General features: G+C 32.4%; 1 protein-coding gene and 2 long non-coding RNA genes across 4 annotated transcripts in view; 2 read left to right on the top strand and 1 right to left on the bottom strand.

Annotated features, from left to right (window-relative positions):
* Window positions 1–24000, top strand: part of LOC145248109 (uncharacterized) — a 439133-nt gene that overhangs the window by 81364 nt on the left and 333769 nt on the right. The gene's annotated exons all lie outside the window — the stretch shown is intronic.
* Window positions 1–24000, bottom strand: part of LOC145248111 (uncharacterized) — a 135333-nt gene that overhangs the window by 19596 nt on the left and 91737 nt on the right. The gene's annotated exons all lie outside the window — the stretch shown is intronic.
* On the top strand, window positions 11281–18494 carry LOC145248108 (uncharacterized). Its single transcript, XR_013863326.1, has 2 exons — window positions 11281–13095; window positions 13136–18494. It is a non-coding gene; the product is annotated as an uncharacterized LOC145248108 (long non-coding RNA).

The following is a 24000-nucleotide window of genomic DNA, read 5'->3' as shown; positions in this document are numbered from 1 at the left end:
ATGGTTCTTCCGTTTTGGCTCCAGAGTTTAGGGAAATTTCAACTATTATCACTACATGATCAGCATTCCCAAGTGGGCTATGAGCATTCGTAACACAATCATCTGGAACTGTGGTCAGAAACTGATCTAAAAGTGATGCGTGTTGTTCTTGCTGGTCAGTGAAACGGGTTGGAAACGTAACCATCCGTGATAGTGAATGAGATATAGAGAAGCTATGTGTTGTACTACCAGCTGCGTCTGTATGAGTAGAAAATCCAAGCCAGTTGTTGTGGTGGACATTGAAGTCACTATGCTAGTGTCGAGGGAAAATGCTGTATCTATTCTGTCAGAGACTTTGTTTATTAGGGCACAGTCCTGTGTCGAGGAAGAGCGGAAGAGAAAATAAAAGTAACTAATGTAATGTTGCATGTTAAGTCTAAAGCACATAAAGCCTTGATTGCCCGATTCTAGTCAAGGCGAGGGTGTTTCGAATATAGACTCCAAGCCCGTGAATATGTCTGTCAGAGTCCTTACGGCAGAGTGGGAGATATCCGGGCATGTTAAAGTAGTTAGAGTGGATGGAGGAGTGTAGCTTAGTCTCATTTAGTGCTAAGATATCCGGGGTGTTTGTTAGGATAAATGCTTCAACATCATTTAAATTAGTTCTAAGCCCACGGATGTTCGTAAATGCAAGCCGCAAGGGGGGAGGCAATTTGGTTTTGTTTGAGGTTTGTCCTGGTTTAAGCGTAATTTTAGATTGTAATGTTAATATGATTATCGCGTAGTAAACATAAGTCGTGGGAGTTTTGTAAATTCGATTACTTAGGGGGACGGTTCATGAAGAACTTGATTACTTTGGACTTAAAGACAATCAGATTATAGTCAGCTGGAAAGCAGGCAATCGGAAGAGAGTTCCACAGGCGTGCAGTTCTAAGAAAGAAGCTTTGTTTATGGAATCTGCATTTAAAACTTTGGATCTTGCTAGCTTGCGTTATTGTTAGTGACAGTATACAGTAAATGATGTCACAAAAGGGTGAAATCTTGTTTTAATATGTAATAAAGAGAATGGAAAGAGAGGAAGAGAAAAAAGAGTGTAGAGTGGAGGGAGAGGTGGAGTATAATGAATAGTTAATAGAGGAGCTACGGCATAATCACGTTGGCACACCGGTTCTCGCCAGATCGCCGAAGTTAAGCAACAATGATCCTGACCAGTACCAGATAGGTGACCTTTTGAGAATACAAGGCCCTGTATAGGATGATGGGACAGCACTATTGTCAAAGGAAAAGTAAAGTGCCTCTCTCCCTCCACTAGTCTGTGGGAGACACATGGGTAAGGTCGAGAACCCACTTCTGTCCGCCCAATCAGGGTAACGTAAGGTCATGAAAAGCAGGTGACTGACGTAATACTGAAGCTATTAGGAATACTCCTGTTCATGGTTTCGTATCTTGTGTTGAGCAGAAGATTCCTGTGAGTACAATAATCAGGACAATCGCCCATTCATTTATTTAATTTTTTTATCGCTCATGTTTTTGTTTTTTTTTACAAAGGGATCGCCACTTATCAAGGCTCCAAGGTCACTCGAGGATAGGGGTTAAAGAGTAGTCAAAAGAACAATATCATAGTAATCGTTAGAAGTGTAAATTTGATAAATTGGATTTTCAATCTATTAGGTCCGACTTATTCATCCAACCCCTGTTCCATCGCCACACTGTTGCGTCCCTGTGCCTGTTTTAAAAGTATTTTAATGGAATGTGCTATAATGAACTCATTGAGCTAGTGCCCCCTCAACGTACATATCCCCGACAAGCCTGCTTGCAACAAAATCACGCCTCTTCATTGTTGAGGTCGTTAAATGCCAGAACACTTTCTGCTCTAATAGTTTCTTCCCTGGAATAGCTAGATTTTGTGAATTCCTTTCCTGCTACCTGTTTCACTGATGGTACTGATATGCAGGAGTTTAAATGTAACATAAACCAACATCTTGTTAATCTTTCTTAAGTATGACTCCAGTTAGTAGCCCCTTACGCCCAAGTAGGGACATGCCTTGTTTGACGTGAAAGTGATGTTTAAAAAAAAAAGTATTATTGTTTTGAATAAAATAAAAGTAGAATATATGTCATTTTTATAAATGTCAAGTGCGAACGAAGACACCCCCCACTCCCACAATAGTAGTATCGTTAAAACGTCAGTTAAAACGTATTTACATTCATAGATATAAAAATTTCGCACACCGACGCTGATTGAAACCACACGTCTATCTCTTCGTTTTTTTTGGGGGGGGGGCTCTTCTTTCTTTTGTTTTCTTTTCGTTTTAACCTATGCCATTTATTTTGTTGCATTTTCACCCCAAACACGGCACAGTGTCACTTTTATGTAGGAGGCTACTATCTGGGACATAAATTGCAGGGATACTATGTAGGGAGTTGAGCAGCAAGATGTTTGTTTACTTGAACTTCTGCATGTCAGTACAGTCGGCGAAACGGGAACCTAGAAGGCAATTTTAAATTCTAGCAGTTCTGGGGGAAGAAAATATTAGAGTAGAAGGCTTTGTGGCATCTAGGGATTTCTACTGTGTAGGGGTGGAATTTTGCTACTTGTCGGGTTTGTCGAGGGTGTTTACGTCAAGGGGGTACAAGGGCTTGTAGTTCGTCGGAGCATCTATCTCTAAAACATTTGTAGAACACGCAGAGGGATGCAATATTTCGTCGATGGGACAGAGGTTGAAGCTTAGCTGACAGTTCGGGATCTATTAGGTTGGCGACTCTCTTTTGAACCCTGTCTAGGAGTGAGAGACTAGTAGCAGTGCACTGGTCCAGATGTGACAACAATACTCAATACATTGGGAAATGGTGGCCGTGTAAAGGTACAGGATACTTTCAGTCGTAAATAACGATAGAGACAGCCCACATCCTCACAGCAGCCGCGGCAATGCCTTCGATGTATCTGTTCCAACTCATGTTCCCTGTGAACGTTAAGCCAAGGAGTTTGAACGAAGTACTTTCAGGTAATGTATCATTAGCCATAGTTATTCGTGGTGGAGAAGGTTTTGGGCTTATTAAAGGAAAGAAGCTTAGTCTTGGCAGCATTGAATGTGATCATCTATTTTTGTCCCCATTCCACTACAGACCGGAAGTCTTACTGTAGAGTTTTAACCATTGCCTTTGATATGTGTTCATTCGTTTTCCCTTCATGTCTGTTATAGAGCGTAGTGTTGTCAGCAAATATACCCATCTCAGAGACAATTTTACCAGAGAGGCCATTTCTGAATATCAAGAATAATAAAGGTCCAAGGATCGACCCCTGAAGTAAACTCGCATTTATATAATATTGTTTTGACGTACGACCATCGTGAACAATCTGGATTATTATCTTATTTAAGAAGGATTTAGTGATGCTAAAATAAAGAAAAAGAAAAGAATAAGAATTTTTACCGAGTAAAATTTTATGATGGATCCAAAGTGGCCTTAACAATATATATATATACATACATATATATATATATATATATATATATATATATATATATATATATATATATATATATATATATATATATATATATATATATATATATATATATATATATATATATAGCAAAACCTAATACCAAATTGTTAAGGCCATTTTGGATCCATCATAAAATTTTACTCGGTAAAAATTCTTATTCTTTATATATATATATATATATATATATATATATATATATATATATATATATATATATATATATATATGTATTCGAGATACAATTGTCCATATATATATATATATATATATATATATATATATATATATATATATATATATATATATATATATATATATATATATATGGACAATTGTATCTCGAATACTTCGTTCGGACCGGGCATACACAAACAACAAAGACGACATTATTATTTATTCGACTTAATTTGTAACTTGAAAACTATTTAAAATTAAAAAAAGTAAAATGATAATCTTGGGTTCACAGTTGAGAGCTAATGTTCGGGGTGGGGTTAGGAGGTTCTCTTTAGATTCTCGGACAGCGTCGGTGGAGTGACAGCTAGTGTATAGATGTAAACAGTTTTATCAACATACGATGGTATGATAAAATCGTCGGCAAATTAGAGGTTAAAACGTACGTTTGTGAAATTCTCATTGTAACCGATATAGACGAAGGAAAAGGAGTATATAAAACAAATAAACAGAAGAAAAAAAAAAGTCCGAAACAAAATTCGTGAAATTCTTTCAACAACTCAAGATTGTCAGATAATTCCCCGTATCGGCACAAGGTCGAGCTCAACAAACTGATGGAAACAGCAGGTCATATCAAAAATACACACCACCAGTTTTTCTTTTCTTTCTTCTTTTTTTTTTTGTTATATTGACGCGGTTAGCTTTCAAAATGGCTGCCATATACTATCGACTCATTTTATCCGATTTTCCAAGAAGTGACAAATTAATTTGCTTCACCGTATTGAAATCTTTTTTTTAATAAACACTGTTTTATTTTATTATTTGTTACAAAAAAAAAATGTCATCCTTAACTGCACCACTAAATCGAAATCAGGACGGCAATAATAACAATTTTAGTAAATAATATTTCAGTTTATTATTTGTTAATTAACGAAAAAAGTTAAAAATTGAAAAATAAAAATAAAAAAGAATAAACAAATACACAAAAATCACAAAAAATATTTGCAAAATGAAAATTTTAGAAATAAGTAATCATTTAAAAAAAAATTCAAACAAATTGATACGGTGGGTTAATTTGCTCTGTAACCGTTCTGAAAGTATATCTATCTATCTATCTATCTATCTATCTATCTATCTATCTATCTATCTATCTATCTATCTATCTATCTTTGTCTCTCTGTCTGTCTGTCTGTCTGTCTGTCTGTCTCTCTCTCTCTCTCTCTATATATATATATATTACTAACTACTAACTACTAATTACTGACTAGTATATACATATATATATATATATATATATATATATATATACTAATTACTGACTGGTATATATATATATATATATATATATATATATATGTATATGTATATATATATATATGTATATATATATATATATATATATATATATATATATATATATATATATATATATATATATATATATATATATAAGTTAGAAAAGCATTTCATCCAACGCATGAAAATTGTTAAACAAAATGTTTTTACTATGGGCTTTAAAAATAAAGGTACAATATTCAATTTTAAATTTATTTATCTTCAAAGTGCACTTTTATAAATTTTACAAAGTAAGGTATAAAAATTTAATTTAAATTGAATCAAAAAATTGCCTTGGGTTTATTTTATGTAATGTACATTCTGTTGCACTTAAAAAAAAACATTGAAACTTTTATATCTATATCATTAATTGCTAGATGAAAAATAATGTTTTTAAATTGCAACAAAATGTACAATATATATATATATATATATATATATATATATATATATATATATATATATATATATATATATATATATTGTGGGTGGGTGGGTGTGGCACCTTCAATTTTTGCAGGATTGAAAGGTAATGATCGGAAGAATATTTAGCACGAATGTTGTTTCTTATTAAATGACCGTCAAATGCTCGGATATACGAGCATGTGCGCCACCGTCATTTTTTTATCGTTGCCGTTATCGTGATGAAAATATAAAAAAGACACACGTATTCATTCATTTACTACAATATGAACTGCGTTATTGTCGGCATATTCCATGCAGGTTGCATTAACCACTGGAAAGTGCCGAAACGCATAGCAAATAAAATCGCTGCGACCAACGATTGGTAAAACGGCATCTTTCGCTTATTTATTTTTTAAAGGTTTCTTTTGTTTATTAAATCGTTAGGTAAAAGTACAGAATAGATTTAAAAAAGCATCCTCTCCATACGAAGAATGGCTTTCTAAAAACAATCGTTATTATTTGAGCACGATCCGTAAACTGCACAAGTGATTTATTTTTTTCACTAATATTACCACGTGATGATTGCTTTCAATTATAATTTATATTTCCTTAATTTTTAACCACTGTCTAGCGTTTTAAACACTTGCTACGGTTTACACTATATATATATATATATATATATATATATATATATATATATATATATATATATATATATATATATATACATTCACGTGAAATTACTTTTTTCTTCACCCTATTCCCTCTGCTTCTCTTTTTGTTATCAAGTAAGATTAAATACTTTTAAATACTTTTGCAAGCAAAATCCGAGCTCGCATTTTGCTAAATCCTACCCCTACCCTTCTTGCTCTTATATATATATATATATATAAGCATGAAGTAGCAGTGTTTGTAGGTATAAATAAATAATTATTATTTAATTATAATTATTAATCTCTTAAAAATACTTAAGGATGTGTACTGCCTATAACTAATGCACTCAACTAGCGTCTATGCAATGTTTGCTTTCTGCTCGTGCGAACACTCTAGATTGTTATTGTATTCGTCTGAATTCGGCGTTTAATAGTTTTTAATTCCTTTCATTCCCGCGGCAATTGCTTGGTGATCCTGAGGTAGAGGTTCAGAAAATGAAGCAAAAGGTGGCTTTGTGGCTGAGTTCGGATCTTATGACCAACAGGAATTGTTACCCTACATTGATGATTGCGTAAGCATGAAACTTTAGTGTCTGTATGTATAAATGAATGATTATGTGTGCGTGTGTGTGTGTGTGTGTGTGTGTTTGTGTGTGTGATTGTGTGTTTTCTTTCGGCATCTTCCGGGAATATGTCGACGATAACGTGTTCCCTATTCTGCATAAGTACCAAAAGGAATCCTGAAACTATGTCAAATAGTTAGTCAGCTACCGTTAAATTATCTTTTCTTTTTTTATCGCTTTCTTTCTTTTTTATTATCAGTTCTAAAACAGCGCACAAATGGTAGAGAGAGTGGGGGTTTAAAAGTAACCTGACAGAAAAATTTTTTTGCGCCTTTTCATTTCCTTCAGCGGAACACTTGGGACATACCGGGTAGCCATGCTCATTTTATATAATTTGAAAAAAAAAAAAAAAAGATTAAAAAACAAGAAAAACAAACTTTGTGACTGGAGTTGAAAACGAAACAGTATCACCTTTCTTCACGATGACATAAAATCTACAATCTTCATATTATTTAATGATTTACGAGACTGCAAGCTTACCTGCTTCGTTGATCTGGTTGCCTAAACAACTTCATTAAATTAATTATCAATCACCGAGGCACGACCTACGTTATATAATATATTTAGCAACAGGCGCTCCTAATATATGAAATATGGTCGCTAAAATGTTACACCTTTTACCCTTATCAGCTATAAATAAAAACAGTTTATGAAGTGTGCGCGGTTTACGTTAAAATAAGGAGAATTAAATTAAAGAAATCCAGAAGGACCTTTCACCTAATCACATACAACTTGAGAAAACAACAGGAATGAATATTATTAAGATGCGTCCGTTCAATCTGCGTGACTAGCGATGAAAATAATGCTGCAAAGGTATCCGTGACAGACAGACGGACAAGGCTTCTTTATATATATATATTAGACATTAAGAGGAGATTATAGATAGATATATAAATACCCGTTCACATACACCTTTAACGATAAAGCTAGAACCCAGAATTAGATAGAATCGAGCAATTGTATCGACAATGAACAACGCCAGACCCAAAATAGGTTTCGATGTACTGCATCTCATCAGTGACGTGCTCCGACATAGGCGCGAACCCAGGTCGTCGCACTCATGGAGTGTGCAATACTGACGACCTAACCATATATGGGCCACGGCGCAATCTATTGGCTATGCCTCGATTTTTTAAATTCTTATATTTTTTTTATCCAGTTCTACATTCTACGATGTGTCAAGCAACGCGTCTATACAACTAAGATAGTTACTGCTGGTATGCAGGCGGTAGATATCACATCTACAAACATTAACTGAAATTAGCCGACTCCCCAGACACGATTTCGGAACAACCTATTTGTTGAGGGACATCACGTCCCTACGAAGGATGAACCGCTTTTTCTACACATATTAGACATTAAGAGGAGATTATAGATAGATATATAAATACCCGTTCACATACACCTTTCACGATAAAGCTAGAACCCAGCATTAGATAGAATCGAGCAATTGCATCTAATTCTGGGTTCTAGCTTTATCGTGAAAGGTGTACGTGAACGGGTATTTATATATTTGCAGTATTCAGCATTTTTCTCTTATGCATATTTCATTAAATAAAATAGACGTTCTTTTCGTCTATTCTAATTTGGGTCCTTTCCAACTTCTTCACTTCTGGCAGGACAAATATGGCGATTACATCAGCCAGTTTCTGTCAGAAGTGAAGACCGTTATTTGGAAGTTGGAAATGATCAAAATTAGAATTCATAGATAAAAACGTCTATTTTATTTACTGAAATATTCTTTATATATATATATATATATATATATATATATATATATATATATATATATATATATATATATATATATATATAATATTTAGATACCTACAGACACCAGTGTTTCATCGTTCCGGCGAATCATCAGTGCAGCGTTTCACAATTACAGCCGGTCAGGATATCCGAACTCGGCCACGAAGCCATATTTGACTCCATTAGCAAGGAACAAACCACACGACTAGCTTTAACCGCGAGAAATATCGTTAAAATTTAAACATTTACGTTAAATATCGAGACGTCCGTCCACAGTGATCTAATGATTGTAATATCATCATCTTCGCATGCGACCTTAAGTGACCGACTTTTATTTCAACTTTAATATATATATATATATATATATATATATATATATATATATATATATATATATATATATATACTGTACCGCTAAATCTAAGTCAAGATGGCTAATAATAATAATTTTAGTAAATAATATTTCAGTTTATTATTTGTTAATTAACGAAAAATTTAAAAATTGCAAAATAAAAATAAAAAAGAATAAACAAATACACAAAAATCACAAAAAATAATATTTGCAAAATAAAAATTTTAAAAATAAATAATCCTTTAAAAAATTAAAACAAATTTATACGGTGCGTTAATTTGCTCTGTAACCGTTTTTAAATTATATATATATATATATAACTTCCTAAAGTAAAACTTGTTATTTCCTACGTAAGCATGATAGAGCGAAACACAGACTGACAAATTGCTATTTTAAACCTCACAATGACAAATCAATAAAATGACAAATGTTTTTATATACTATAGAGTGACTGTCTGTGAATTAATGGAATAATCTCGTTGACACATCGGTTCTCATAGTAAAGAACGTTGAGTCTGATCAATATTAGATGGCTGACCATTTGGGAATACCAAGTGCTGTATGTAGAAAGGTATCGACACCTCCCTACAAATGCTGCAAAAATCTAACGTCTTCATTTCCTTTGACGGGGATATACATGCGACAGGGGACCGCATGTGGATTCCACACTCCCGTGAAACGTCTCCCGTTGGAGGAGCCGGTTCAACCCGCTTAGAGTGAGCGCCGCTTCGGCACAGTCGGTACTGCTTATCAAGTGCAATAAAGACGTAAACAATTGCACTTAAGGAGACGGTTGGAATCTTAAAAAAAAAAAAGATCTCTCGGTTGGAATGTATGAGGTAGTAGGTGAACGTATCGCATCACGTAGGATGCCGCATCCCCGATTAGAACAAATTGGTAAGCAAAATTAAAGAAAAAAGTTAATGCTTAAGAGAGAAACAGATGGACAGATATCCTCCTCCTCCTCCTGCTTCTCCTCCTCCTCCTTGATTTTATTTAATTTGTACATTTAGCATGGCATCATTATCAACAGCTCTATCGTTTTAACAGCGTCGGAAACCACGGCTCTCCAAATTGCAGAGCCGTGATAATCTTGAGAAAACAAGTAAAGACGTCTTGATTCGGGGGTTGTATATCCCCCCCCCTCCTTACTCCGTGGGTTTAACCGTGGCCTTCGTTATAAAGATGGCCGGCCAGCTTAAAAAATGACGTCATCGCCGAGGTCCCAACAAGCAAGATATGTGGAACTCTTAGACTGTCAATAATCAACAGTAATTTTTACAGACAGCGTTACAAAACTTCAAAATTGGATTAAAATAAAGAAATAAAGAAAGAACACGATGATTTATACTGAAACTCATCTAATATTAATAATAATAAAAAAATAATAAAAAAAACACAAGTTATTTGTTTAAGTATATTATAAGCAATTGAATATTTCGTTGTATTATAGATTTTAAAGATTAGAATGCGTTCTTTAATTACTTATAAATTACATTTTAAAAAGTGAAGGAACACGATTTGATTTGAAATAAACTTGAAGTTTATTTAATATAATAAAATGAAAATTATGCATGTAAGATTATGAATATTTGAAGCAGAACACAAGCAAAACATTTGATATGAGTTAAGACAATAAACAAATATTAAAATTAAACATTTTTTTTAATCAAAATGAATATTTTTTAATCAAAATGAATATTTTTTAATCAAAATGAACAATATTTTTTTTTAAATCAAAATGAATAATTTTTAATCAAAATGAATAATTTTTAATCAAAATGAATATTTTTTAATCAAAATGAATATTTTTTAATCCAAATGAACCACAATATTTTTTCAAAATCAAAAACAATATTTTTAATAAATGCATGAAATATTGCACAGTAAAAAAATAATTAACCTAAAGAAAAAATCATGTTTCTTATTTAAGATTATTTCACCACATAACAAAAATAACATGCAAAATCATTTTTTTATATCCATATTTTCAGTTTGTTAAAATACGTGGGTCTGTATTACTGTACACATAGATTCGAAAAAGTTGTCAAAAAACAAATATATAACAAATAAATGTTATCAAAAGGCAAGATAAGTTACTTTTCTACCAAACTGGATATATTTTTCGTGTTTTTATTCAATGTAACATGTTTATTCAGCTCGAAAAACAAAGTGTTTACCGATGTATTCGAAAATTCAAGATGGCGTCTGATTCTCTCTTTAACACGGTAAGTTTGGGAAAAGGTGTTATAAATACAAAACCGGATAAAATACTGTTAAAAACTCGCTCAATATATGTTACCGTGACATAGGTTGACATATATTCGGCGGGTTTTTAATAGTATGTTGTATAGTTTTTTATTTATAACACCTTATCCCAAACTTACCGTGTTAAAGAGAGAATCAGACGCCATCTTGAATTTTCGAATACATCGGTAAACACTGTATGTTTTTCGGGCTGAATAAACATGTTACATTGAATAAAAACACGAAAAATATATCCAGTTTGGCAGAAAAGTAACTTATCTTACCTTTGATAACATTTATTTGTTATATATTTGTTTTTTGACAACTTTTTCGAATCTATGTGTACAGTAATACAAACCCAATTACGTTAATGAAATGAAATGAAAAGACCACGAGTGAACGCGCGTTTTTTTTTTTTTTAGTTTAGTTTCATAAAAATAAGTATTTTTATCTTTCTAGCTTTAAAAAAAAGTTTAAAAATTTTATCAGCCGGCATAATTTATTTTTAAATATTGAAAAATTTCAGGAAAATTAATTTTTGCTAGATTTTTAAAACAGCTTAAAAAAATCGTCTCTTCAAAAGAACGTATTTTAAAGAGTCGATGTTGTCTCGCATTTTCATTAGTTTTGTATGCTGTAAAATTTTTTTTTTAATATTAGCAATTTATTTGAAGCTTCTTCTTTTGAATGGTAAAAAAATTAGGATGATAATATTGAATTAAATTATAGTTACATCGTGTTAAATACAGGGGGGAGCACGTTAAAACTTACTTTGCTGAATGGAGATGGTGTAAAATCTTTTTTTTACTGCATTGTAATTCTTTATCTTTCGGAAATGAAAATACTGTCACTTTTTGGTCCTTTACGATAATTTCCTCAGCAATTTGGAACGATGCACCGTGAAGGCATTTTAATAAAAAAAGAAATATTACACTGACTTCAAGACGTTCCGAGTGCCTACCGGTGACTACCGGTGTCACCGGTAAGGACTATCCGTGATGACGTCAGCAGATTAAATTATTTTTGCCCACCGGCCATCTTGTCTTTTAAGACGGTCTTGGTTTAACGCGCCCCCAGATACCAACCTGGAAATTTCTACGACTCGGCACGACTTGGCATGACATCACAATGAAAATGATAGTTCACGTTTATGCGCGACAAACAAACGAAAATGTAGTTTGGCACTAAGCATGACCGACAAACTGAAAATCTATTTAAAACTTAAGCGTGATACATAAACGAAAATTTTATTTTAAACTTAAGCACTGCAGGTAAACATAAATTCTATTTCAAATTTATAGGTGACAGACAAACAAATATGTCTCTAAAACTTCAGCGTGGCAGACGAACAGAAACATTTTTAAAACTTAAGCGTGGCAGAAAAACGGAAATGTTCTTTAAAATTTAAGTCTACCAGATAAACGAAAATTCTTTTTCGAACTTATCGTGACAGACAAACGAAAACGTTTTAACGCGTGACAGGCGCGTGACAGACAAACGGAAATTTTTAAAACATGACAGACACGTGACAAACAAACGGAAATGTTCTTTGAAGTTTAATCTTTAATTCTTTTCAAACTTATTGTGACAGAAAAACGAAAAGTTTTTAACACTTAAACGTGACAGACAAACAGAAATGTTCTTTTAAAATTAAAATGCCACACGCAGACAAATGAAAATGTTGTTTCAAACTTAAACGTGACGGACAGTGACTGACTGTCTGACTGACCAACGGTGGACAAAACTTTTTTATGCGGACACATTTAAAAAGAAAAAAATAGGTCGCTATATGCGGGTTCGCTCACGGAGATATTTGTTAAACGCGTTTGTGCGTTAAGCACGTCTCCATCTCGTTAACGACCTCCCACATGCTGTTGCAAATATGTTCGCGTCATAAATGAGTGCCTTGTCGTCCGGCGTTCGTGTTTGACATTCATCTGTCAAAAGTCAGAAAGGAAAACAAACCACTAAAAGGTTTTAGGATATAAAGAAAAAAAATCGCAAACTTTCGGCTTAAAAATTAAAAAAAAAAAATGTTCACAGTTTATTTACTACTAGTGTAGGTATGAGGTAAACGTATTATGTTCTACTAGTGTAGGTTAGGTATGAGGTAAACGTATTATGTTCTGCCGCTGTTCGCAACACTATTCATATAAAATTACATAATCGCGGTGCGATCGAAAAATGACGATGTTTTCTTTACAGAAGCAAAACTTAACCATAATACTTAACCTTTGCTCTTAAACTCGATCTGTGAACAGGAACTATTTTCTATTTGATAATTTATATCCTTAAAATCACTACGCAGTGCATATCATCTCTGATTTCTTCGCGGCTGTGAAAGAACTGTCTATCTGACAGTTTAAATTCTTTCAAATGACTTTAGAATTTAAGAGTAAATATATTCCCAATCATTTTCCAGCCGAGATTATATATTCAAACATGGTCATTTCTTCGTTTCTTCAAGAAAATATTAAAAAAACAAAACAACAATAAAAAAAAAAATAATAACATAATTTCTTAATTGATTCCAAATTTATTCAAGTCTTGGATTATAATTTATTGAAAAGTAAAAATAGTGCATTTATGTTCTTCTAAGCAAAACCCAACAACTAAATAAATAAATAAACGAACAATAAATAAATAAACGAAGAACAAAAAAATAAACAATAAATAAATAAACAATACACGAATAAAATAAATAAAAATTATATGAATAAAACTAAATAAATAAAAAATTAAATAAATAAATGAATAAACAAAAATAAATTCAAATGAATAAAATAAAATAATTAAAAACCGAATAGAAATATAATAAATAAAAACAAACATAAATTAATTAAATAAATACACAAAAATAAATCAAAACCAAAAAGAATAAACAAATAAACAATGTATAAATAAAAACAATAAATAAATAAACCACGCAAGCGTAAATAAATAATAAATATATTTAAAAATTAGATAAATAAACAAAGAAAAAATAAATGAAACACAAATTCCAAAAAATAAACAAATAAAAACAGTAAATAAAAAACAATAAGTAAATTTACAAAATAAATAAATAAAAACATTAAATAAAAACAAGAAATAAATTTCAAAAATAAACAAAAAATAAATAAACAATAAATAAATAAATCAATAAAGTAAAAACAAAAACAAATAAAATAATGAATAAAAACAATAAATAAATAGCAGACAATTTTATGTTTGTTTTTGTTTTTTTACTTTAAATCACTCTAAACAAGACACGTACTCGCTGAGATGTAAACAGTCAGGCCTAGAGGGGCATCCTAAGAGGAGGTGGGGGTTAAGTAGTAAGATGCCTGTTAACATTGTATTTAAATTTCGGCATGTTGATGTAATTAGAAAAACGGGTGTATAGAAGGGAATTCTAACAATTAGAAGTTCCAGGAACAAAACTATGAGAAAGCTTTCCAGGGTCTGGGGAACTTTTATATATGCCGAGACTATACATGTACGAAGTCCCTTCAATCAGTTTCCAAACTTTTTTGTTTGTTTGGACACTTGATAGGCACACCCCTTCAAAGTAATCTCCTCGGACTGTAAAGCACTTGCTATACCATTCCAACAACTTCTGAAATGCCCGTATGGAAGTTCTCTTGTGTGAGCGTGTCATTGACCCCCGTCACAGCCGCTTTCATCTCCTCAATTGTCTTATAACTACAGCCTCTAAGGTTTTCCTTGCGTCTAGGGACTTCTCAATCCCACTCTCCGACCCTGGTGTCTAAGTTCTTGCGGTGGAAGAGAACTAAGTATCAATTCTCTTGGTTTTAATGCCGATGAAAAAAAAAAAAAAAAAAAAAATCGACGGCCTGTAACTCTCGCATTCTTTTTCATAAAAAAAAAAGTTTCTGACAAAACAAAACAAAAAAAAAATGGGAGAATTAATGTTTTTTGGGTTAGAATGCGTTCATCTTACCGTTATCGTTGGCTGGTTTTCCCTTACATCAAATGGCTTTATGTCGTGTCTGGAGCTATTTCCTTTAAACAAATAAACTAATAACAACAAAACACTTTGCTCCGAGCCAAGAGGTCAAGAAGTTTGTTTCCTTGTCAAGTCGTTACCAGTCTGACCTATTTTTTGCTATGGAAAAAATATTAACAACTAATTTGGGATAATGAGGTGTAGGGAGGGGGTAGTGATTTAATAAAAAGAAAATTAATAAAAATTGGGGCCAACAATGCTTGGTATGTTGAGAGTGAAGCGCCTCGACACTTTCCCACATGTTTGACTCCGTCACGTGATGATTCGGATGTTGTCGGAAGAAGTTTCAGTCATGAATGAAAGATAAAGTCAAAATGGCGCTGGTGTTTTTGCTTTTGTTTTTGTTTGTTTTAGTTTATTTTCATTTTTTTTCTACATTTCTTGTTTTTTATTTCATTTTTTTTTATTTCTCCGAAAACAATCGCGTGCGGTGTGCAGTCACTAATAGCCGATCCATTCACAACACTAACCGCCATTTTTTTTTTTTTTTTTATAAATATAAAAAACGACTGTTATAGATGGAAGAAAGAAAGAGGGGAGGGGGAGAGTTGGGTGTGTTTATGTATGTTCGTGTTTACACGCGCTAATAAACGCTAATAGCGACTCCTTTCTTTTCATATTTCTTTCCTTCTGTTCCATTCATTTTTTTTTTTCGCACAAAAAAAAAATACAATTAAATACGCTTATTCGTTTTTTTTTTATATGCTAATCAGTCACTGCATACCAAAGCCAAAAGCCAATCGAGGATAAATGTTAATGAGATCGTCAAGTAAATGATGTACACTACTTTGAGATTGTTATTTATCTACCTACAACGGTGGTATGATGTGACACAAGGGTTGGAGAGTGGAATTGGAGAGAGAGAGAGAGAGAGAGAGAGAGAGAGAGAGAGAGAGAGAGAGAGAGAGAGCGCTAACGCTTCAGAGGAAAAGCACTCTGAGTTGAAAAAAAAAACCCGGGCAGCCCTGTCGGCATTCCCTGGTAGATGCGCCTCAGGCGATTAGCAATAAATTTTCTTCGTCTCAAAGGCAAAGTTTTGGAAGTTGGACCTCTCAGAACTGACATACCGCAGTCAACAGAAACAAAAGCATTTCAAAAACTGGCTGGACTCTATTGGTTTTGGCGCCAAATGTAAAAATAAAAAACATTCATGGAAACGACGAGTGGAATTTGTTTACTTAATATGACTGCTCGACAACTATTTGTTTATATGGACTTGAAAACGACCATGTTGCAGTCGACAAGGGAAGAAGTACCGCGATAATTTGTTCCATAGATAAAAGACCTTGAAAAGAGCTCCCGTTTACGGAAGTTCCGCGGGATTTTAGGTGAACATAGGAGAAAAAGAAAGTTATTGCAGTGGCAATGATTATATGAGCTCTTGCTGTGAATGTTTTACGGAGAGAACCAAAGATTGAAGTTCAGTCGAGTGAAAATAGCGATAGAATAGAGAAAAATCTATCAACGTTTCTTCTTGTAAGGTTGTAAGGAAAAGAAGTCCTTGCGTTCTTCTTACTCTCTGTCTCTCTCCTTTCTAGTCAGAACAGTTTTTTTACAAGAGAACTACCACTCATTAAGGCCGAAATGCCACTCGAGGATAAGAGTTAATGGATGTCAGGTGGTCAGTGAGAAAACACTGGAATGATGAGTTGTGGTGGAAATTGGGTAGAATTTGATTATTTAATAGGATGGCTCAGCAAGTACTTATTTACGTTGGACGTGAAAGCTACTATGTATGTCGTAGTCAACTGGGAAGCATTCCCGCGATATAGAGAACCACAGGCGGGAAGTTCTTGAAAATAAACTTTGTTCATAGAATTTTAGTTTAGTTTTCAGTACAGATAGAGAGCAGGGGAAATTGTTGCCAGTGTTTGTAGGTAGACGAGTTTTTGCTGCGAATGTTTTACATGGGAGGACCTGGATTGAAGCTCAGTCAAGCACCTGCCATGGAAATAACGATAGAGCAGGGATAGGCTCGTGACCTCTCTTCTGTGAGAAAGAGGTTGTAAGAATGAGAAAAGGACGTCAGCTACTACATTTTGAAGCTGGTTTAAAACAATGCAGGAAATTGTGCTCTCAGCAGCTCCTCCACAGATGTTGTAAGAGTACTGCAGCATAAGTAATGCCTAGTTAATTTTTATTAGCATAAGGACGATCAAGGGTCCGGGTTCGTCTTGGATAACCCACAACATAAATACAAATGTTTATGAAGTAAACTCTAAAACTATGATACTTAACAGTCTTTTAATGTTTAAAGATGCTTGACTGAACTTATGTTCTCCCTTGTAAAATATTTACAAATAAAAACTTATATAGCTAAAATTGTAAATAAGTTCTTTTTCTTGTAACATAGCGCGGACGCGCGTATGCAAATGCATGCGAAATGATGTCACCAGTGGGGGGGAAAGACTTTACAAAAGAGATTACGTTAGATACGTGAATAACGTTCGCGATCACGTTAGAGAAGTGAATAACGTTCAAGATCAAGTTAGATATTTGAAAAACGTTCGAGATCACATAAAAGGCGTCAATGGCATCATAGCGGTAATGAGAGAATGAGGAAATGGATGTCGTTGCACAACAAAAAAAAAACGAGTTTTTTTTCTATTCTGTATCTCGTTTTGCGACTGAAGCTACAGCATGTTTTGTGGGGACAGCGTTACATAATCTCTGTGTACTTAAAACTACACGAAACTTTTATTAGCAAAATTTCTTTCCAAGAACTATCCGTCCATGTTACACAATAGCACGGGATTGTTTCCGAGCTGATTAAAGCGTGGTCGTTTCTAAGTTCAATGGTAATGATGTAATGAATATGAATATATTTGGGTTTCTCCTCACAATAATATGGTTGGTTGGTATTAACCATAAATACGGACTGGTATAGCATCCTATGAGGGACGTCACATGATATGCCGAAAGCCAAAGCTTACGCATATTACCAGCTACGACTATGAACAACTGTTCATTAAGGTGACTTACTAGATTGTATTACTTGATTATGTAGCCAAGAACATTCAGCTAATTCAAACAAATATATTCTTTTTATGGGTATATCAATTAACAAATTTTGAACGACCGTTTTAAATAATCTATTTTCTAGTCATGTTGTTGTTTCAGTCTCCATCTGACAAACTCATTAACACTTATCCACGAGTGACTTATCAGACTTACTCGGCAGTACATAAAAATACGTCAATCCGTTTATTCATCAGTTCATTTATTACACTGAACTAGTATTGGAGCTCAAGAAAAGTGGATGATCGTCGACAGTAGAGCGGAAAACAGTACGGCAGACCAATACATGTAGAAGTTTATACTATGTTTGAATGAGAAATTAGCAATCCTAAACTTAAAAGAACCTAAAATTTTATTAACTGCAAAAGTTAAATTACAAACGTATGTATACACAAAATAAACTTTGGACTTAGGATAATAAGACATAGAAAAAAAACAAAAAGAAAGAAAACCCACTAATAAACAATAATAGCAACAACAATAAAAAAAATGATAATCATAATTATAATAATAATAATAACAATAATAATAATAATAATAATTATAATAATAATAATAATAATAATAATAATAATAATAATAATAATAATAATAATTAATAAACAAATAAAGAAACAATTATACCGATGTAAAATAAAATGTAAGTGAAAAACATCCAGATTAAAACTAGATTACTTCCAAACAGAAAGAGAAGAGAAACTCGATCCCCGCCAAAAAAAAAAAGAACAAAGAAACAGGTGAATTAGAAATCAAGTGAACCCTTGTCAATAGCGTGACGAATCCTAACGAAAATTAAACACGTACGATCTTGTATACTCCTGATCTTCATCAACGACCTCCCAAATCACATTCTTCTGTTCATTCGTCGACATCTATGCAGATGATACTACCATCTACGGCAACACTTTAAAGACCGATAAAGACCAGGGCCTTGCAGATGCAACCCCTAAAACCACCTTTTCCTTTGTGGCCAAAAAGAAACGAAAATTCCATGAGCAGAGTTTTTTCCTAAAAATGTTCCTCTGTAGAACGCAATAACTATGACTGACTATAATATGGTTATCGTCGAGTCTAATGTGAACAAATTCCTATTAAATCGTCCATTTAGACAATCTAGCCCGACCCAAGTTCCACTATAACTGATCTTGTCACATCATCAACCTAATACTCAACCCTTATTCTTGAGTGGCCTACGGGCCTTAATAGGTGGTTAAAATTGTCATATATATTTTCCAAATTTATCATATACAGTAGCGTCCAAAACTAAGGGACAACCTAATATTTGTTAGAAATAACTGTGAAAAGCTGAAATTTTGACAACTGGTAATCGTTATCATCCATAATAACATACTAAAATTTGAATAATTTGCAAAGGATAGAAAAAGAATTATAACAATTATTTATTTTTAATGAATGTAACCCGGGAAAATAAAATCTAAAATTTAGACAAAAAGATTTAGACAAAAATCTCCATTTGTACAACTTAATGTTATCAAGAATTAAACACAATTTTTAATGCTATCATGTATTAATACAAGCCATGAAATAAGTCAACTTCTTTTTTTATTGAAAGATGCTAACACCGGATTTAATTTATCATTACTTAACTAGTATTATTTCTCTCCAAAAGAAAGGGGGTATAGGAAAAATCAAATTTTAGTAGCCAAAGCACCAGAGTGAGCGTCCATTTTTGGATTCCTGTTCAAGGTGCGACCAGTTTGGAATTCTGTCCCTTTTTAGCTGTCTGTTTTCTCGCTTTAAAGAAATTTCTAAGTTCGCGTCGGTTTATTCTTCTGACATAGACTTGTTACTAGTGTGGCTTGAAACGATTTTTATTGGTTGAAAATACGTTAAGTTAACACGTTCTGGTTAAAAATTTACCTGTTTTATGAAGTGACGGAAAACGCGAATCGAAACAAAGCGGAGAAAAAAAGACAGTAGTGATTACAGGCATTTGTTATTTAGTGTTCGTCAAAATCACTCCACGATTCGGTTGCCACAAAGACATCTACAAAGATGAAGGATATCCTCCAGGATATTACAAACTTTTAGAAGGCCTTGAAATGTAAATTTTGCCGCCAACCAAAAGGCGACCCAACATTATTTCTAAGCTGTAGAATTAAATCTGATACTAATTGTTATGTGTAGTTAATTTCCGGTAATCGGAACCCACAAGACAACAACGGAAGTTGACGTGGCTCTCACCTTTACACAATGACCTTTTTTTTGTCAAAGAGAATTTTCACTTGATTCGTTTCATTTTATTGCGCAAGTTTCGTTTTACCAGTGATATTATTGAAAAGAAAAGAGCAAGGTCAATTGTAATTGGCCGGGTCAACTATGGCGTTCAGATTCTTATAATGTAGTAAACGAAGAAGAAAATAAAGCCTATTTTCATGTCCATTATGCATATATATATATATATATATATATATATATATATATATATATATATATATATATATATAAATATATATATATATATATATATAAATATATATATATTTATATATATATATATATATATATATATATATATATATATATATATATATATATTATTTTGTGTACAGAAAGTTGTTAGATGAGATAAATCATTTGTACCGTCGGTTTCAAGCCCGATAATTAGGACCGTTTTTGATATCCATATTAAGCTCTCTTCAGCCAATACTCCGACGGTACCAATGACTTATCTCATCTAACAACTTTCTGTACACAAAATACAATATATAAATACGTTCTTATTTTTCGGATATCTTCGGATTTTCCTTTTAATTGAGCACTCTGCTGGATTTCATTTTCCAAAAAAGAACTAATCGTATATATATATATATATATATATATATATATATATATATATATATATATATATATATATATATGTATATATATATATATATATATATATTATATAATGAATAAATGACAAACAAAAAAAACTATATTCCAAAATTCATGATGTTGACAATCTTATAATTTATTCCTTTAATTCAGTTGACATTTACAATTCTTGGCAGTATCTGTTTTGTAGCGCAAAATCAATCACTGCATATACATAAATTAGAATTAATAAATTTACTAATTATCAAATAGAACATTTTGGTAGAATATTCATAAATTAATAGAGAATGTTAGTACGAATAGTTGTGTCTAGTGACTTTATTTTTGAAATTTAAAATGGCGTAATGGAAACACATTTACAGCTTTTTTTTTTCCGAATTTTCGGACTGTAATCATCTCAAATCACACTTCATTTTGACGGATTGATTGTTGCTGTTTCTTCTGATGAGTAAAGGGCATAACAGATACACTGATTGATATAATAATTAAATGATTGATTTTGCTCTATGAAACAGATACTGTCAGAAATTGTAAATGTCAACTGAATTAAACGAATAAATTATAAGATGGTCAACATCATGAATTTTGGAATATAGTTTTTTGTCATTTATTCACTATATTGCTCTGTAATTACATTGAGCTTCTTTAATAAGGATTAGTATATATAAGAAAATATATTTCTACAGAAATATATATATATTTAATTATTATAGTAAAAAAATATTATATATATATATATATATATATTTCCAGAAATATATATATATATATATATATGTGTGTGTGTGTGTGTGTGTGTGTGTGTGTGTGTGTGTGTGTGTGTGTGTGTGTGTACTAGTAAGCCTTCCGGCGTTGGACGGTCGTAAAATACGCTTAAATATGTCAGAGCAAGTTCTCTATTGACTATTATTTAAAACTATATATATATATATATATATATATATATATATATATATATATATATATATATATATATATATATATATATATATATGACCATTGTTGTGTATTGATATTCGTATTAAAAGCCTTTTTCTTTTCTATTTATTTTAAAAGAAAATGCAATTTTGTTATATATGGGTCGTGGAATTGCATTTATCTGAAAAATATCTAGCTAATTTACGATAAGGGCGATACGGGCCTAAAATGATCGGATTTTTACAGACCGTCTTTAGCTGGTTTAAATAGTTTTTAAGGGGTCAAAAATGAGTCAAAATTGACAAAAAAAAAACATTTTACATTTTGCACATTCATCTTAGTTTATTAAAATTTTAAATTCTTAATTGGTTCAAATCTATGTCACGTCGGTAGAGTGGTAACATCACCAGCTTTAAATGCTACAGTTTCGGTTTCGATTCTTGCTGATGGCTCTCATAATTTTTTTTTTTTTTACTTTTAAAATCACGACTCTATGATAACATATACAAAATTAAAAAATCATATTTAAGCGTATTTTATGCCCGGGCAAGCCCCCCACCCTCTCCGTTATTATATATATATTGGTGATCTCAAAAATTAAATAAAAAATGAATTTGATCCCATCAGCTCGACTCGAAACTAAAACATTCAGCGTTCCAGCCACAGTCGTTACTTAGCGATCAGTTCTTTTCGTTATCGTCTGGGCTGTCACCAGATAGACAGAAATGGGCGAACATTAAGCTACTTAACACTGAAAATGTATACCTACGCATGCTCAGAAATTAGTCGATTTAGTTCTTCCAAAATCAACTGTTTTTCATTTTTGGCCCCTTATCAACTATTTCATAGGCTAAAAACCAAACCGAAAGTGCTGCTGATGTCCAAATACCCTACATATCAAGTTTCAAGTCCGTAGACAAAATATTCAGAGAGGGGTACAGACATTTCGCGTGCGCACACACACACACACACACACACACACACACACACACACACACACAAGGCCACTTTTATATATACAGAGAGGGAGATATATCTAAACGCATATCCGTGTGATAAAACGTTTTCGTCTATAATTATTTGCAATTATGCACAATGTAGGAACTATGCATTCTGTGTGAATGAATAAAATACCAGTACAATATTGGAAAATATATTTGTTGTAATGAAAAGTACGCCTTTATTCTATTTCAGAACAAAAAATGTCTTTGGAAATTAAAAAAAAGAAGTTATAGCGTTTTGAAAGAGAGTAAGATTAAAAAAATTATTTATATCTGTCTGTCTGTCTGTCTGTCTGTCTATTGGTCTCTCTCTCTCTCTCTCTCTCTCTATATATATATATATATATATATATTTATATACATATACATATGCAAGAGAGTATTTTCTACATATACTAGCAGAACCATGCGACGTTGCCCGAGTCCCTAAAAACAAAATAGAAAAGGTAAAAAAAAATGTAGCTGTGTGTAATATATTTATCTTAAAACTCCTATTACTCTACCTTTTTGAATTCGTCTTTCCATCTTTCTTTCTTTCACCTTTCAACAATTTTCCATCTTCCTCTTTTTATCCCTCTTTTATCTCTTCCCAGTCCGTTAATCTTTGTTCTATTTTGTGAATAGAAAATAATAATACTGCTAATAATTAATTTGAGTTTTCAGTTTTAAGGTTATTGCTCCCGGGTAACACCAAGTTTCTCTTATTTTTTCCTCGAAAATATAATGCATTTTGTAATTTGTTTTAAATTATTCCCGGACAACTCTGCGTCTATTATCTACCCCCCTTAATAACATAATGAAACCCATATCTATTTTAGAGTATCCTCAGGCAACGCTAAGCTACTTACTTTCTCATTCGCCATCAAACATATATCAAACAAATATCAAAAATATACTACTATATTATTGCACATACTTGATCTAAGATGTTGAGCGCTGATGCCGAGAAACACAGATTACTCTTTCTTGTATATAATAGTATAACAAAATACACTGAACATTTTTTCCCGCAAACGCGGCGTTTGTAAACACTTACTTTATGTATAATTGCTGCAAAGAATAATGATTCCCGGGCAACTCCAGGAGTAAACTTACTTAATATTTGGATTTTGTAAAAAAAAAAAGAAAGAAGATTATTTAAAAAAAAAATACCGCAAGATGTAGGGCGAAGGTAAAGAATAAACATTT

The sequence above is a fragment of the Euprymna scolopes genome, chromosome 26 (genome assembly GCF_053919585.1).
Source record: "Euprymna scolopes isolate OS-2025 chromosome 26, ASM5391958v1, whole genome shotgun sequence".
In the NCBI taxonomy this organism is placed as follows: Eukaryota; Metazoa; Mollusca; class Cephalopoda; order Sepiida; family Sepiolidae; genus Euprymna; species Euprymna scolopes.
Note: the sequence above shows the minus strand (reverse complement) of the source record. Positions and strands in the feature narration are given on the sequence as shown.